A 16,756-nucleotide genomic window follows, 5' to 3' on the forward strand; every position below is an offset into this window, starting at 1 on the left:
GGGGGAATGCGACAGACGATGACAAGGGAAAATCAAATAAATCATTTCCTCCCTCATTGTCGTCTATTGAACATGCCCCCCCACCCGGCCTCACTGCTCTTATCTGCACGGGCCGCTCCTGCATTAGCCTTTGCCCCAAACTCTGCCGAGCTCCATCACATTCCACTTCCTACCACTGACCCAACCGCCACTCAACTGATCCCTACAACAGCCCAGCTTGAACTCACAATCAACACTATTCTGGATTAAATCTCGTCACTACGCAAGAACGGAAAGATTACCTACTTCCTGCCCCAGCATCACGCATCTATAGCGAACACTGATCCTGCCACAAACATACACTCTGATCCCCCATCCTTTACACCTAGACAAACTATCCCCTATATCCATCACCAACTCAATCATAGATGCACCACGACTGAAATCACGCAACGGGAAGCTGAAATGCTGAGCAACACGTATGACAATGCCCCGAGCAAGCCTTGTCGCCGCAAGATCCCGGTCATCCTTGGCACGAGTAGAACCCTGAACTCCACTCGCCATCCCAGGCGGCCTACCCAAATAACAACCATCCAACCCTGTCAGCCTGGTCCAAGATCACTACCTACGCGTTGCTGCATGCTACTAAACTGTCAGTCAGCAGTCAAGCATGCCATTCAAATAGCCAAAACCATCCTAGGACACTAAATTGACTTCAGCTTTCCAACTGAAACCTGGCTGAATGACCACTCATCCTCTTTTATCAATTTCCTCCCACAGGGCTTCTCAATCATCCGTACGACCGCTAGGATCATATTGGCGGTGGATTAACCATTATACACAAAAACTATCTGTGCTTAACTCCATTCCTCAACACAAAATACCTTACCTTTGAATATGTAGGAGTTCAACTCTTGTCATAAGGCCCCAACTCTATCAAAATTCATGTCATCTATTGGTAGATCCTGATGCCTCAGCCTCTGGTACTAGCGTATAGACACTTATGATGTTGTGCTATTTGGCGCTGCCGGGCCCCCGGGATGCCGGCTTAGCAGCTGTGTTATACCTACTACGACTTACCTATTGAGTTGCATGCCAAGCTGCCGGCCTCCGGGTTGTAGGCGTACAAAGCTGTGTACTGTCTATCTTTTTTCAATAAAAATAGTTTGAACACCAAAAAAAAGAAAACAAAAAAAAAAAAAAATTTCATGTCATCTATCACCCTCCTGGTGAAAAATGACAAATCTTTGAGGACTAAACAAACCTATTAACGCAAAACTCCCTTAAAGGCAGCGCAGATGTTCTACTAGGAGACCTGAACCTGCACTTGAACAATGCCGATGACCCAACAGTACAAGCCCTATCCACCCTCCTGGAAGCGAACGATCTCACCCAACACTGCAATAAACAAACTCATACCAAGGGTTCTACCCTTGATGCAATCATCTCTAAGCAGAACACCTTATCCCTCGATTCTATCCTACCCACCGACTGGACTCACCACCACCTAATTCTTTTCAATCTCAATGCCATCCAACCAAAGGCCCACCCCCAAAGTACCCGGCACAAACACTGGCCGAGGAACATACATTGAATCTCCCAAGCAGTTAGAAGCAGTCAGTTCCCAAATTCCAAGGTGAGGATCTCATCACCCACTATAACAGAAAAATGGGAGAACTTCTTGACATAGTCGCCCCTTTGAAACTCAAGAAATCAAGAAGTATCCCTTCCAGATCATGGTTTAACAACGACCTTAACAAAGAGGAAACAACGCCGATTAGCTGAAAGAAACTGGAGACAACAACCCTTGTTAACACATCTTGCGATACCGGGGGCTAAACGCGTAAAATACATAACACACATCTTCAGAGAAGAATCCCCCTTCTTTTGAGCCCAACTTGACCGTTCTAGGAACAGACCTAAAGACCTTCTCAACGTCATCAAACAGCAAACCTCCTCTTTCCCTCAACACTCAATAAATGACTCTACCATGCGCTGCGAAGAGTTTGCAACATTCCTCTCTGAAAAAATATCTAACATTGAAATCTCTCTGGACTCACCCATCTCTCCGTCCTCCACCAAAGATGTCCCCCTTAGCAAAGAGTGTCTACCCACGGCCCTACCTCCAACTAATGGTCATCTCACCAAACTCACCCTATGCCAGTTGGTCTGAATTTGACAATGTCCTTTAAGAAGAAGTGCTCAAATTACTCGCTTGCATGAAACCACATTTCCGATCCACTTCCTCCTGAGCGTGTCAAGAATCTCAGTCACATCATATCTCGCCTGCATGAACCAAAATCATCAACTCCTCCTTTTCGAGCAGCTCCATGCCAACCTCCCTCAAACTCGGCCAAGTCACCCCCTCATCAAACAACACAGACGCCGACTAGAACAACCGTAACAATTATAGACCTATATTTATACACATTTAAAGCAAGCAAAGTGTAAAGGAAGCAAGTCTCATCAAAGCATAAGAATGCCTGACAAACTTAGTAGTCCATACGCTGATACTTTTCAGACTGGATTATTGGAACTCTTTCCTGTCTGGCCTTCCCCGAGAAAATTAACATCACTGGGAGAAATGCTTCATACAGTTATCCACTTTTTGACAGGTCACAACATTTTTTAATCACATTTCTTCTATACTTCGCATCCTACAATGGCTTCCAATTGAAGCAACAGACCAATGTAACACTGAATGCATCACCCACAAAGCCCTCCACAACTCCACACCCTCCTACGTGGTTGAAAAACTCTAAATCTCTGGATCTGAACAAGGATCGAGAATTCGTTAAGTCCTCCTGCTGGAACAAGCGACATTCAGGCAAGAACGCTTTATAAAGCTCGCCTTCTCTGCCAGCGCTACAAGGATCTGGAACTCCCTCCCACAACCACTTTGAACAACCACAAGTCTTGCCACAATTAAAAATGAACTCAAAATCCTCCTATTTGAGAGACGCTCTGAATAATAAATCTGTGATCGCTTTTCTGCATCCACTTTTCCAATGTATCCAGATATTAACTGTTTGAACTTTCTCCCCTGACGTGATCTGTGGGATTAGTCTATTGCTTATCTGTTATTTTATGGCACATCTAATCTGCATTTTGGTCTTTCTTCTTTAGAAAAGTGCTTCAATGCCCTTCAGTCAAGATTGTACTATACAAAACCACAAAAATAAACGCATTTGGTATAATAAAGAGAAACCAGAAAAAACATATTTTTGAAAAGTTTGTGCAGATTTGTCAAAAGATTTCAAAGTTATCAGCAAAGAAATAATTGCTTTTCAATAGAAACTCTTATAACCACAAACGACATGGGAGGGAAGGAAGGAAGAGCAGAAGAGAGAGAGAGAGAGTGATCGAGTAAGAAATAGAAAGAGAGAAAGATAGAAAGAAAGATAAAGAGTAAGAGAAGGAGAGAGAGAGAGACATAGAAAGAAAGAGAGAAAGGGAAAGATGGACAAAGAGAGAGAGAGATAGACATAGAAAGAAAGAGAGAAAGGGAAAGATAGAGCAAGAGAGAGAGAGAGAGAGAGAGAGAGAGAGAGAGAGAGAGAGAGAGATAGAGAAAGAGAAGAGAGGAGAGAGGAGAGAGGGAGAGAGAGAGAGAGAGAGAGAGAGACAGACAGACACTTTGGTTTAAGTGAGTTTCAAATACTTTTTAAACACAAATTAAGATGTTAAAAACAATCCCAATAATAACTTCATTGTAACCTTTGTGTTTTAGATCCAAGACTGCCAGACAGTGCTAAAGACATCGTGGGGATATTCAGGAAGCATCAGTGGAAATACATTCCACCCATTCCTTACCATTGGATTTGTGGTTTGTAACTCACATCCGTCCCTCCCGCTACCCAAACCTTGTTTACTGTATTCTTCCACAAATACGCTTTCTGTAAAAAGGCCTTTAAATCTTGTTTTTACATTTGCTGTGCATTCAAAGACAGAGGTCAAATTTCAAGCTCTTTCTTTGAGGAAGCTTGGTGTTTACTTTTCTTCCTATGACTTTCAAAATGAGAGAATTTATGTGACAATTCTGCTGAGTATCCATACAAGAGGAGAAGGTGTAAGATTTTTTTCCTAGCACACAATAAAAAAATAAGCACTGGCAAAGCCAATTGGTCTTGCCTTGCAAACCTACTGACTTTGCAAATGACTTTTAGCAGTGTCCCATACCATCATTCAAAAAATAAATATCCTACTGCATTTTGCGGGGTTACAAAGATTGACACGTAGTTACTGAGGCCTACCCTTTGAATTTCAATCAAATGTGGTGGATATGATTCATGAAAATAGAATGCCGGGAACAGAGAATTATTACTGTGCCATCAATAAGCTCCTTAGGTGCTGAACCTAAAAATGCTGATATTACATTTTTTTCTGAATGCAGGGAAAGGGGACCATTAGTCTGATAAGAAACTAGATATGGTTGCTCTCTGTTGCAGGGAATCCCAGCCCACAATCAGATCCTGAGACGTCTCTCCCCAGTGTGAGGATGTTATTTTTAAAAAGTAGCTTGGCCACGCCGCCATACTTTATTTGACTATTTTCCTCAAGATACCACTAGCAAAGCGCCCAATAATTTCCAAATCCGCCCACGGGCTTGCCGTCTTTCACGGTATTGGGTGTAAATGCCTGAGATGTCCTGATGGTTTTCTGCTTCAATATGGCCATCACGCAGGCAGCATCGAGGGCGCTGGCCTTGCAGGGCGTGAAGGTAATTTTTCAGCCCTTACACACCTTCTTCTCAGCAGGCACCAGGTGTGTGGGGGGGGGGTCTCCCCGCACTCAGGTGTGTTATTCATTTATTAATTCAGTGTTTTATATAGATCGAACATGACCCAAATGGGTATCAGAGTGCTTCATAATTCTATAGCATTGTACTTCTGACATTTGGTTTGATTAGTCCTTTAAACAAACTACCAAGTATATATATTCAATTTTAAGTGGAAAACATTTCTATTTTACAAATAATACATGTCCTAAAGATTACTAGAGATCAACTTGCATTACAATAGTATGTGTCCTAAATATTACAACATGTGACATTTTAGAAATACATGTACCAAGAATGCCTCATATCATTTAGTACAGTGGATTGTACATAGCAAACAGCCCGGTTACAGAATATATAGCTATTATCCTAAACTGCTTTTGGCCCGGAAACGTCATACAGATGTGGCAGGGTCGCGTCATGATGCAGCTGGTGAGAGGTGCCAGAAGATGCTTCATTGGCACGGCCCTCTGTACATGCCAATGTCCCCTCCACCCCAAGCCGTCCTTCCAGTACCTTAGGTGCAAACTTTACAGTCGACGGTGAAGTTTCTGGTCGGCAGCAGTAGACATGAGCACTTTAGTTGAAACGGCTGCTACCACTATGCGAAGGGGAGGTGGTGAAGGCAAGAAAATGAAGTCATTTGCTTTTATAAATAACAAGCAAGGAGAGGCAAGCAGCGATGAGTGAGACGGTGAGGAACTGGCTCTCTTACTTTGAAGTCAGAGAAAGAACAGGCTTTTTAGGGGAAACAGCATTTGACATTTGATCTCGGTCTGTGAATGAACAACAAATGTGACGCGATAAGAACAAGAATTACAGTTGTTTACAAAAAAGCTTGGACTGAGAGAAAAAAGTGCTCATATGAAGTGCTCTTAGACAAAGAAAAAAGAAAAAGTGCTAAAGCAGTTGATAATATGGGATCATTGCAAGGATACAAGTAACGGGACGGTGCTCCGTGGGAGGGATCAATTTACGAAAAGGAGGGACAAGTAGGAAAGATTAGCCATTTGGAAGCAAGGCTGTTTAAAGGCGATTCGAAGAAACAAATAACAAGCATTTGCAATGCAATAGGTCTCGCATTAGGAAAGTTTGAGCTATTGGTCTTGTAAATGACAATTTTTTTATTTATGTGTTGGTTTTGAAAATAGCTAAATTAATAGCTTTGTCATTTACAATGCCAATAGTTATAACTTTTGCAAATGTGACACCTATAGCATTTGCAATGCAACATGTTTTGTATTTACGTGACTTGGATGTATTGATATTACAAATAACATTGGCTTTTAATTTTTTTAATTAATTAATAAATACTTAAATAAAAGTGATTGTAATTTATAATGGCAATAGCTTAAACTTTTGTAAATAACTTTTGTGAAGATTATGTTCAGTGTATTTTATTGTGACGAAAATGCAAGAACAGAAGTGAAATATTAACATTTTTTTGTGACATTTGTAATAAAGCTTGAAACATTGAGAGAACATATTTGAACCAGTTATTGAATGGTTGCATAGATTGATGCTGTGATGGCGCGGAGTGATGTTGTGGTGGCGATGAGTGATGCTGTAGCATTCAGTGATGCTGCGGTAGCGCATAGTGATGTTGTGGTGCCCCTGAGTGATGCTGTTGTGGCCCTGAGTGATGCTGTGGAGGCCGTGAGTGATGCTGTGGAGGCCGTGAGTGATGCTGTGGAGGCCGTGAGTGATGCTGTGGAGACCATGAGAGATGCTGTGGAGACCGTGAGTGATGCTGTGGAGGCCCTGTGTGATGCTGTGGAGGCCCTGAGTGATGCTGTGGAGGCCCTGAGTGATGCTGTGGAGGCCCTGAGTGATGCTGTGGAGGCCCTGAGTGATGCTGTGGTGGCGCATAATAATGCTGTGGTAGCGCATAATAATGCTGTGATAGCGCATAGTGATGCTGTGGTGTTCCAGAGTGATGCTGTAGTGTTCCAGAGTGATGCTGTGTTGGTGATGAGTGATGCTGTGGTGGTGCTGAGTGATAATGTGGTGGTGCTGAGTGATAATGTGGTGGTGCTGAGTGATAATGTGGTGGTGCTGAGTGATGCTGGGGTAGCGCTGAGTGATGATGTGGTGATGGTGAGTGGTGCTGTGGTGGTGTTGAGTGATGCTGGGGTGGCGCTGAGTGATGCTGTTGTGGCGCTGAGTGATGCTGTGGTGAGACTGAGACTGAGAGAGAGACTGAAACTGAGAGAGTGACTGAGACTGAGACAGAGACTGAGACACAGACTGAGACTGAGACTGAGAGAGAGACTGAGAGAGAGACTGAGACTGAGAGAGAGACTGAGACTGAGAGAGAGACTGAGACTGAGAGAGAGACTGAGACTGAGAGTGAGACAGAGACTGAGAGAGAGATTGACTGTGAGAGAGACTGAGACTGTGAGAGAGACTGACACTGAGACTGAGAGAGAGACTGAGACTGAGAGAGAGACTGAGACAGAGAGAGAGAGAGACAGAGAGAGAGAGAGACTGAGACTACGAGAGAGACTGAGTCTACGAGAGAGACTGAGTCTACGAGAGAGACTGAGACTGTGAGAGACTGAGACGGAGAGAGACTGAGACTGTGAGGGACTGAGACTGAGAGAGAGACTGAGACTGAGAGAGAGACTGAGACTGAGAGAGAGACTGAGAGAGAGACTGAGACTGTGAGAGAGACTGAGACTGAGAGAGAGACTGAGACAGAGAGAGACTGATACTACGAGAGAGACAGAGAGACTGAGACTGAGAGAGAGACTGAGACTGAGAGAGAGACTGAGACTGAGAGAGAGACTGAGACTGTGAGAGAGACTGAGACAGAGACTGAGAGAGAGACTGAGACTGAGACTGAGACTGAGAGTGAGACTGAGAGAGACAGACTGTGAGAGAGACTGACACTGAGACTGAGAGAGAGACTGAGACTGAGAGAGAGACTGAGACAGAGAGAGACTGAGACTACGAGAAAGAGTGAGTCTACGACTGAGACTGTGAGAGACTGAGACTGAGAGAGGCTAAGAATTTATAATGGCAATAGCTTAAACTTTTGTAAATAACTTTTGTGAAGATTATGTTCAGTGTATTTTATTGTGACGAAAATGCAAGAACAGAAGTGAAATATTAACATTTTTTGTGACATTTGTAATAAAGCTTGAAACATTGACAGAACATATTTGAACCAGTTGTTGACTGGTTGCATAGATTGATGCTGTGATGGCGCGTAGTGATGTTGTGGTGGCGATGAGTGATGCTGTGGCGTTCAGTGATGCTGTGGTAGCGCATAGTGATGTTGTGGTGCCCCTGAGTGATGCTGTTGTGGCCCTGAGTGATGCTGTGGAGGCCGTGAGTGATGCTGTGGAGGCCGTGAGTGATGCAGTGGAGGCCGTGAGTGATGCTGTGGAGGCCATGAGTGATGCTGTGGAGACCGTGAGTGATGCTGTGGAGGCCATGAGTGATGCTGTGGAGGCCATGAGTGATGCTGTGGAGACTGTGAGTGATGCTGTGGAGGCCCTGAGTGATGCTGTGGAGGCCCTGAGTGATGCTGTGGAGGCCGTGAGTGATGCTGTGGAGGCCGTGAGTGATGCTGTGGAGGCCGTGAGTGATGCTGTGGAGGCCCTGAGTGATGCTGTGGAGGCCCTGAGTGATGCTGTGGAGGCCCTGAGTGATGCTGTGGAGGCCGTGAGTGATGCTGTGGAGGCCCTGAGTGATGCTGTGGTGGCGCATAATAATGCTGTGGTAGCACATAATAATGCTGTGGTAGCGCATAGTGATGCTGTGGGGTTCCAGAGTGATGCTGTAGTGTTCCATAGTGATGCTGTGGTGGTGCTGAGTGATGCTGTAGTGGTGCTGAGTGATGCTGTGGTGGTGCTGAGTGATGATGTGGTGATAGTGAGTGGTGCTGTGGTGGTGCTGAGTGATGCTGGGGTGGCGCTGAGTGATGCTGTGGTGCGCCTGAGACTGAGAGAGAGACTGAAACGGAGAGAGAGACTGAGACAGAGACTGAGACAGAGAGACTGAGCCTGATACTGAGACTAAGACTGAGACTGAGACGGAGACTGAGACTGTGACTGAGAGAGAGACAGACTGAGACTGAGACTGAGAGAGAGACTGAGAGAGAGACTGAGACTGTGAGAGAGACTGAGACTGTGAGAGAGACTGACACTGAGACTGAGAGAGAGACTGAGACTGAGAGAGAGACTGAGACTGAGAGAGAGACAGAGACTGAGACAGAGACTGAGACTGTGAGAGAGACTGAGACTGTGAGAGAGACTGACTCTGAGACTGAGAGAGAGACTGAGACTGAGAGAGAGACTGAGACAGAGAGAGACTGAGACTACAAGAGAGACTGAGTCTACGAGAGAGACTGAGACTGTGAGAGACTGAGACTGAGAGAGACACTGAGACAGAGAGAGACTGAGAGAGAGACTGAGAGAGACTGAGACTGAGAGAGAGACTGAGAAAGAGAGAGAGACTGAGACTGAGACTGAGAGAGAGAGACTGAGACCGAGACTGAGAGAGAGACTGAGAGAGAGATGGGACTGAGAGAGACTGAGACTGTGAGAGAGTCTGAGATAGAGACTGAGAGAGAGGCTGAGACTGAGAGAAAGACTGAGACAAAGAGAGACTGAGACTGAGAGAGACTGAGACTGAGAGAGACTGAGACTGAGACTGAGACTGAGAGAGAGAGACTGAAACCGAGACTGAGAGAGAGAGACTGAGACTGAGAGAGAGACTGAGACTGTGAGAGAGACTGAGACAGAGACTGGGAGAGAGACTGAGACTGAGAGACTGAGACTGAGAGAGAGACTAAGACTGAGACTGAGAGAGACTGAGACTGAGAGTGAGACTGAGGCTGAGAGAGAGACTGAGACTGAGACTGAGAGAGAGAGACTGAGACTGTGAGAGAGACTGAGACAGAGACTGGGAGAGAGACTGAGACTGAGAGACTGAGACTGAGAGAGAGACTGAGAGAGAGAGACTGAAACCGAGACTGAGAGAGAGAGACTGAGACTGAGAGAGAGACTGAGACTGTGAGAGAGACTGAGACAGAGACTGGGAGAGAGACTGAGACTGAGAGACTGAGACTGAGAGAGACTGAGACTGAGAGTGAGACTGAGGCTGGGAGAGAGACTGAGACTGAGAGAGAGAGACTGAGACTGTGAGAGAGACTGAGACAGAGACTGGGAGAGAGACTGAGACTGAGAGACTGAGACTGAGAGAGAGACTGAGACTGAGACTGAGAGAGACTGAGACAGAGAGAGACTGAGACTAAGAGAGAGACTGGGACTGAGAGAGAGACTGAGAGAGAGAGACTAAGAGAGAGACTGAGACTGTGAGAGAGACTGTGAGAGAGACTGAGACAGAGAGAGACAGGGAGAGACTGAGACTGATAGAGAGACTGAGACTGATAGAGAGACTGAGACAGAGAGAGACAGACTACTAGAGAGACAGACTGAGAGAGACTAAGACTGAGACTGAGAGAGAGACTGAGACAGAGAGAGACTGAGACAGAGAGAGTCTGAGACAGAGAGAGACTGAGACTGTGAGAGAGACTGAGACAGAGACGTAGAGAGAGACTGAGAGAGAGACTGAGACTGTGAGAGAGAGAGACTGAGACTACGAGAGAGACTGAGACTGAGAGAGAGACTGAGACTACGAGAGAGACTGAGCCTGTGAGAGACTGAGACTGAGAGAGAGATTGAAACTGAGAGAGAGACTGAGACAGAGAGAGACTGAGACTGAGAGAGAGACTGAGACAGAGAGAGACTGAGACTGAGAGAGAGACTGAGACTGTGAGAGAGACTGAGACAGAGACTGAGAGAGAGACTGAGACTGGGGAGTGAGACAGAGAGAGACTAAGAGAGAGACTGAGAGAGACTGAGACAGAGAGAGACTGAGACTGAGACTCAGAGAGAGACTGAGACTGAGAGAGAGACGACTGAGACAGAGAGAGACTGAGACTGAGAGAAGACTGAGACTGTGAGAGAGACTGAGACAGAGACTGAGAGAGAGACTGAGAGAGAGACTGAGACTGAGAGAGAGAGACTGAGACTGAGACTGTGAGAGAGACTGAGAGAGAGACTGAGACTGCAAGAGAGACTGAGACAGAGAGAGACTGAGACTACGAGAGAGACTGAGACTGTGAGAGAGACTGAGACAGAGAGAGACTGAGACTGAGAGAGAGACTGAGACTGAGAGAGAGACTGAGACTGTGAGAGAGAGACTGGGACTGAGAGTGAGACTGAGAGAGACTGAGAGAGAGACAGAGAGAGACTGAGACTGAGACAGAGAGAGACTGAGAGAGACTGAGACTGAGAGAGACTGAGACTGAGAGAGAGACTGAGAGAGAGACTGAGACTGAGACTTAGAGAGAGAGAGACTGAGACTGAGAGAGAGAGACTGAAACTAAGACTGAGACTGAGAGAGAGACTGAGACTGAGACTGAGAGAGAGAGACTGAGACCGAGACTGAGAGAGAGACTGAGACTGAGAGAGAGACTGAGACTGTGAGAGAGACTGAGACAGAGACTGAGAGAGAGACTGAGACAGAGAGAGACTGAGACTGAGAGAGACTGAGACTGACTGAGACTGAGAGAGAGACTGAGACTGAGAGAGACTGAGACTGACTGAGACTGAGAGAGAGACTGAGACTGAGAGAGACTAAGACTGAGAGAGAGACTGAGACAGAGACTGAGAGAGACTAAGACAGAGACTGAGACTGAGAGAGAGACTGAGACTGAGAGAGAGACTGAGAGTAATTGCAGTTGTGGATTCAAAAAACACGAAGGGAGATTGTGAAGTTTAGAAATGAAAAGGTCGGAAGACAGTGAATCAGAGTGTGGAGGGGCCGGGAAGGTGGTGGCATGCGACTGTACTTTGAGCCTGAGGCTGCTCTGTGGTGGGGGAGACTGTGGTGGGGGAGAGGGAGGGGCAGGTGTGAGAGGCAGGAAACGCAGATGGCCACAAAGGAATGCAGGAAAGAGTGAGGCCAAGCGCGCGCTGGCCTTTTGGCAACGCTGAAGTACAAACACTACTTCTGTACAAGTAAACAACCGCAAAGGTGCACCACAAAGTTCTTCAAATAACAATTTTGTTAATAAGTCACGGAAAGGTGATGTTTTTCTTGTTTTTCAAAATTCTTTATTTTCCAACGTTAGCACCATACAGCCGACGCATTTCGTCCCTATGGGACTTCTTCAGGGCTGTTAATACAAACATATTTACAGTGAAAATCTGTTAAAAACGAGGTTTACACATAATAATTTACATCACATACACATACTACATAATTGGCCGAGACAAGTGTACTGCACAGACATCATTAAAAAAAGTAGGCCTACATCTAAGAACCAATTTATACAAATATGGACAACAGTAGGCCTAAATTCACATTTAATAAAAACATTGTTGGACAAACGGCTGGAGTGTAACAATAGGTGAGGGGGTTTCATAAGTCACCTGATATGCATTTATCTGATGTCTCCAACATTCAAGTTAACATTTACAGATATTGATATAAAGCATTTCAGCCTGATGAATTGGGGAAAGAAGGGGAAAAATTGGAAACAATGAATACAAAACAATTTGAGGCTCATGTGGGAGTGCTTAAATTTAAATTCTGAGACTATCTCAGGAGTGTTGGTTGCATTATAATAGAAAAAGAAGGGGGAAAGAAAATAGGTAAGCTAGAGCTTAGGGATTGGTGTACGACAAACCAAAGAAGACAAATTCAAAGACAATTTTTTGTTATAGGACTAGGTACCTTGTGAAATGGAAAACAGTGCTTCCAAGTAGAACCTTCAAAGTAGAAATTCTGTGTGGCGCCTTTCCCAATGTCAATGTCTTTGTGAAGAATTGAGGGAGGCCTGGGCTAAGTCTCCTATTCCGGATCAGTAGAGTTCCAGGATGAACAAGAAAGAGAAAAGAGAAGATATACAATAAACTATCCGGTGACAAAAAGCTGTAGAGAGAAGCTGAATTGCTAACACTAGATTGTTTCTAGGGGGCATAAGATCTTTTGAGAGCAATACTATGAACCCCAGATGTCACGCTAAGGGCAGTTCATAAAAACTTACTTTCTATGTCAGGAATTGAAATCAGATGATGTGGGTGAAACGGACTTCGTATGGTTATGTATCAGCTCTGCCACATAATGAAGATGAGTTTATGAACAATCAAGGTAATCTGTAAAATATAAGTCCATTAGGAGGATATAAGGTATAGGGCAAAGAAAACATGAGGGCTAGCATAGGAAGTGTACTTTCACTCTTCTAGCAAATAAATAAATAAAGTTGATATGCCCAAAGAGAGTAACACAGGGGCAAAAAGCATTATGTCCCTAAAAAAGAAGGGCTGTCCAGGATCATATTAAGAATGAGGAACAAAACCCAGAAAAAATGTCAATTCTTAGAGTCTACTAGGACTATTACCTGTGTCGGTTTCTAATGTTCTCTGGCTATACAAATATGTCAACCACTAGGACTTGTATGTGGGCACTGGAAACCAGTAGGCCTGGAAAAAAAGAGAGAAAAGTGGGTTGAGACAGGTAAGTGGCATATCAACCTCAGTGGTCAAGCGCAATGGACAATTACAAGTTGGAAAGACTAGCCTGTGGCTTGATGTCCTATTGCAAGTTCTGTCTCCACTATAGCATTAGACTTTCATTTATTGCAGAGTGTCTTAATCATTGGTCAGGTGCCTATGCGATCCCAAGCCCCTTGTCCTATGGGAATCCCTCCGTCCATACGGGAGGGAAAAAGTCTTGTAATAATAATTTTGAGGCAGTCACCCGTGATCCCGGACCCCCTAATCCAATAGTCAGGAGATTAATGGCCCGCCCAGAGTAAAAATGACGTGACACAAACTTCGCGTTCTAAACTCGAAAAGAACGGGACTATGAAGCAGCAAGTCATAAGATTCCTTACCGATCGTAATAAATCGTCCTGTAAACATCCACAAAGCCTTCGCCTTCTCCGAAACCCGTAATCCGATCAGCCCAGACATGATGACAAGGCAGTTCTGTATTTATAGTCAAACCAATGAGGGGTAATTGGCAACACCTGGAATTGACGCGCGAAATCTAGGAATAAGGAGCCTAGCGCTAACATTATAGCTACATGCAAATACGGCGGCCATTTTTGAATGTGTCAAGTAACACGGGATCTAATGGTAATTGGATCCTGATCGATTGAAACTGGTTTATTATACGTCCTATGGGGTTATAGACAAGTTAGGTACCTGAGAGGGTTTTGTTGACTGTGGCCAGTTCGTGATTACTTTAGAACTATTTAGCTTATATTGACTGGCGCATGTAAGCACTTATATTATAAATTTCGGCATATACCATTTTACATCCGTATATCGTGGTTGTTGCATTTGACTCTTGCCTATAACCCCATAGGACGTATAATAAACCCGTTTCAATCGATCAGGATTCAATTACCATTAGATCCCGTGTTACTTGACACATTCAAAAATTTTACTCTGGGCGGGCCACTAAGCTCCTGACTATTGGATTAGGGGGTCCGGGATCACGGGTGACTGCCTCAAAATTATTATTACAAGACTTTTTCCCTCCCGTATGGACGGAGGGATTCCCATAGGACAAGGGGCTTGGGATCGCATAGGCACCTGACCAATGATTAAGACACTCTGCAATAAATGAAAGTCTAATGCTATAGTGGAGACAGAACTTGCAATAGGACATCAAGCCACAGGCTAGTCTTTCCAACTTGTAATTGTCCATTGCGCTTGACCACTGAGGTTGATATGCCACTTACCTGTCTCAACCCACTTTTCTCTCTTTTTCTCCAGGCCTACTGGTTTCCAGTGCCCACATACAAGTCCTAGTGGTTGACATATTTGTATAGCCAGAGAACATTAGAAACCGACACAGGTAATAGTCCTAGTAGACTCTAAGAATTGACATTTTTTCTGGGTTTTGTTCCTCATTCTTAATATGATCCTGGACAGCCCCTCTTTTGTAGGGACATAATGTTTTTTGCCCCTGTGTTACTCTCTTTGGGCATATCAACTTTATTTATTTATTTGGTAGAAGAGTAAAAGTACACTTCCTATGCTAGCCCTCATGTTTTCTTTACCCTTTACCTTATATCCTCCTAATGGACTTATATTTTACAGATTACCTTGATTGTTCATAAACTCATCTTCCTTATGTGGCAGAGCTGATACATAACCATACGAAGTCCGTTTCACCCACATCATCTGATTTCAATTCCTGACATAGAAAGTAAGTTTTTATGAACTGCCCTTGGCGTGACATCTGGGGTTCATAGTATTGTTCTCAAAAGATCTTATGCCCCCTAGAAACAATCTAGTGTTAGCAATTCAGCTTCTCTCTGGAGGTATGACGTTACAACGCATACTTTTACAACGCCTACCTTTACATCGCAACTTTTACAACGCATACCATTACAACGCATAATGCTTTTAGGCGCTGGATAGTGAATAGTTTAATTTACTATTCCAACTCCAGTCCCCGTGGATAGTAGGGAAGGTTATTGGATAGTAAATTAACCTATTCCCTATCCTAGAGCGCCCCCCAGAGCAATGCGTTGTAATAGTTTGCGTTGTAAAAGTTGCGTTGTAATAGTAGTTCGTTGTAAAAGTTTCGTTGTAAAGGTTGTTTTCCTTCTCTCTACATCTTTTTGTCACCGGATAGTTTATTGTATATCTTCTCTTTTCTCTTTCTTGTTCATCCTGGAACTCTACTGATCCGGAATAGGAGACTTAGCCCAGGCCTCCCTCAATTCTTCACAAAGACATTGACATTGGGAAAGGCGCCACACAGAATTTCTACTTTGAAGGTTCTATTTGGAAGCACTGTTTTCCATTTCACAAGGTACCTAGTCCTATAACAAAAAATTGCCTTTGAATTTCTCTTCTTTGGTTTGTCGTACACTAATCCCTAAGCTCTAGCTTACCTATTTTCTTTCCCTCTTCTTTTTCTATTATAATGGAACCAACACTCCTGAGATAGTCTCAGAATTTAAATTTATGCACTCCCACATGAGCCTCAAATTGCTTTTTATTCATTGTTTCCAATTTTTCCCCTTCTTTCCCCAATTCATCCAGCTGAAATGCTTTATATCAATATCTGTAAATGTTAACTTGAATGTTGGAGACATCAGATAAATGCATATCAGGTGACTTATGAAACCCCCTCACCTGTTGTTAGACTCCAGCCGTCTGTCCAACAATGTTTTTATTAAATGTGAATTTAGGCCTACTGTTGTCCATATTTGTATAAGTTGGTTCTTAGATGTAGGCCTACTTTTTTAATGATGTCTGTGCAGTACACTTGTCTCGGCCAATTATTTAGTATGTGTATGTGATGTAAATTATTATGTGTAATCCTCGATTTTAACAGCTTTTCACTGTAAATATGTTTGTATTAACAGCCCTGAAGAAGTCGCATAGGGACGAAACGCGTCGGCTGTATGGTGCTAACGTTGGAAAATAAAGAATTTTGAAAAACATCACCTTTCCGTGACTTATTAACAAAATTGTTATTTGAAGAACTTGTGGTGCACCTTTGCGGTTGTTTACTTGTATTCAGTTCCTTAGGGAATAGGCACAGTAACGGTGGGTGCCAGACAGTGTGCACACAAACCCCAATTGTAATTTGAGGGTAAGATACATTTGATTAGGGGAGAAAGGAGATCAGGTGCTGTTAGTAGAAAGGGTCCATCGTTATGTTTCAGTTTTTACTACTTCTGTACATTTTAGGAACGGATCGACTCTAAACACAGGTTGCCCGCCCTTTCCTCTCAGATGTGCGCTGAGTGAATGCATTAGAGCAGAGAGGCCCGTCAAGTGTCTGAGAGCTCTTAGGAGTGCGGCTCGGGAGTGGCGTGGACCCCACACTGACAGGGAGGTGGTAAACGGGCCATGGCTCTCCCTGCAGCAAATTTGCTACTGATTGGGAACATCAGAGGAAGAGAATTGTAAGGGTCAGGACTGTGTTACTGGTTTCAATGACAATAAAGTA

The 16,756-nt window shown here is 44.2% G+C and overlaps 1 protein-coding gene across 1 annotated transcript in view; it reads right to left on the reverse strand.

Annotated features, from left to right (window-relative positions):
* LOC144759533 (uncharacterized) overlaps nucleotides 1-16,756 on the reverse strand; it is a 110,759-nt gene that overhangs the window by 42,496 nt on the left and 51,507 nt on the right. The gene's annotated exons all lie outside the window — the stretch shown is intronic.

This window comes from Lissotriton helveticus, chromosome 1_1, assembly GCF_964261635.1.
Source record: "Lissotriton helveticus chromosome 1_1, aLisHel1.1, whole genome shotgun sequence".
NCBI classification, from domain to species: domain Eukaryota; kingdom Metazoa; phylum Chordata; class Amphibia; order Caudata; family Salamandridae; genus Lissotriton; species Lissotriton helveticus.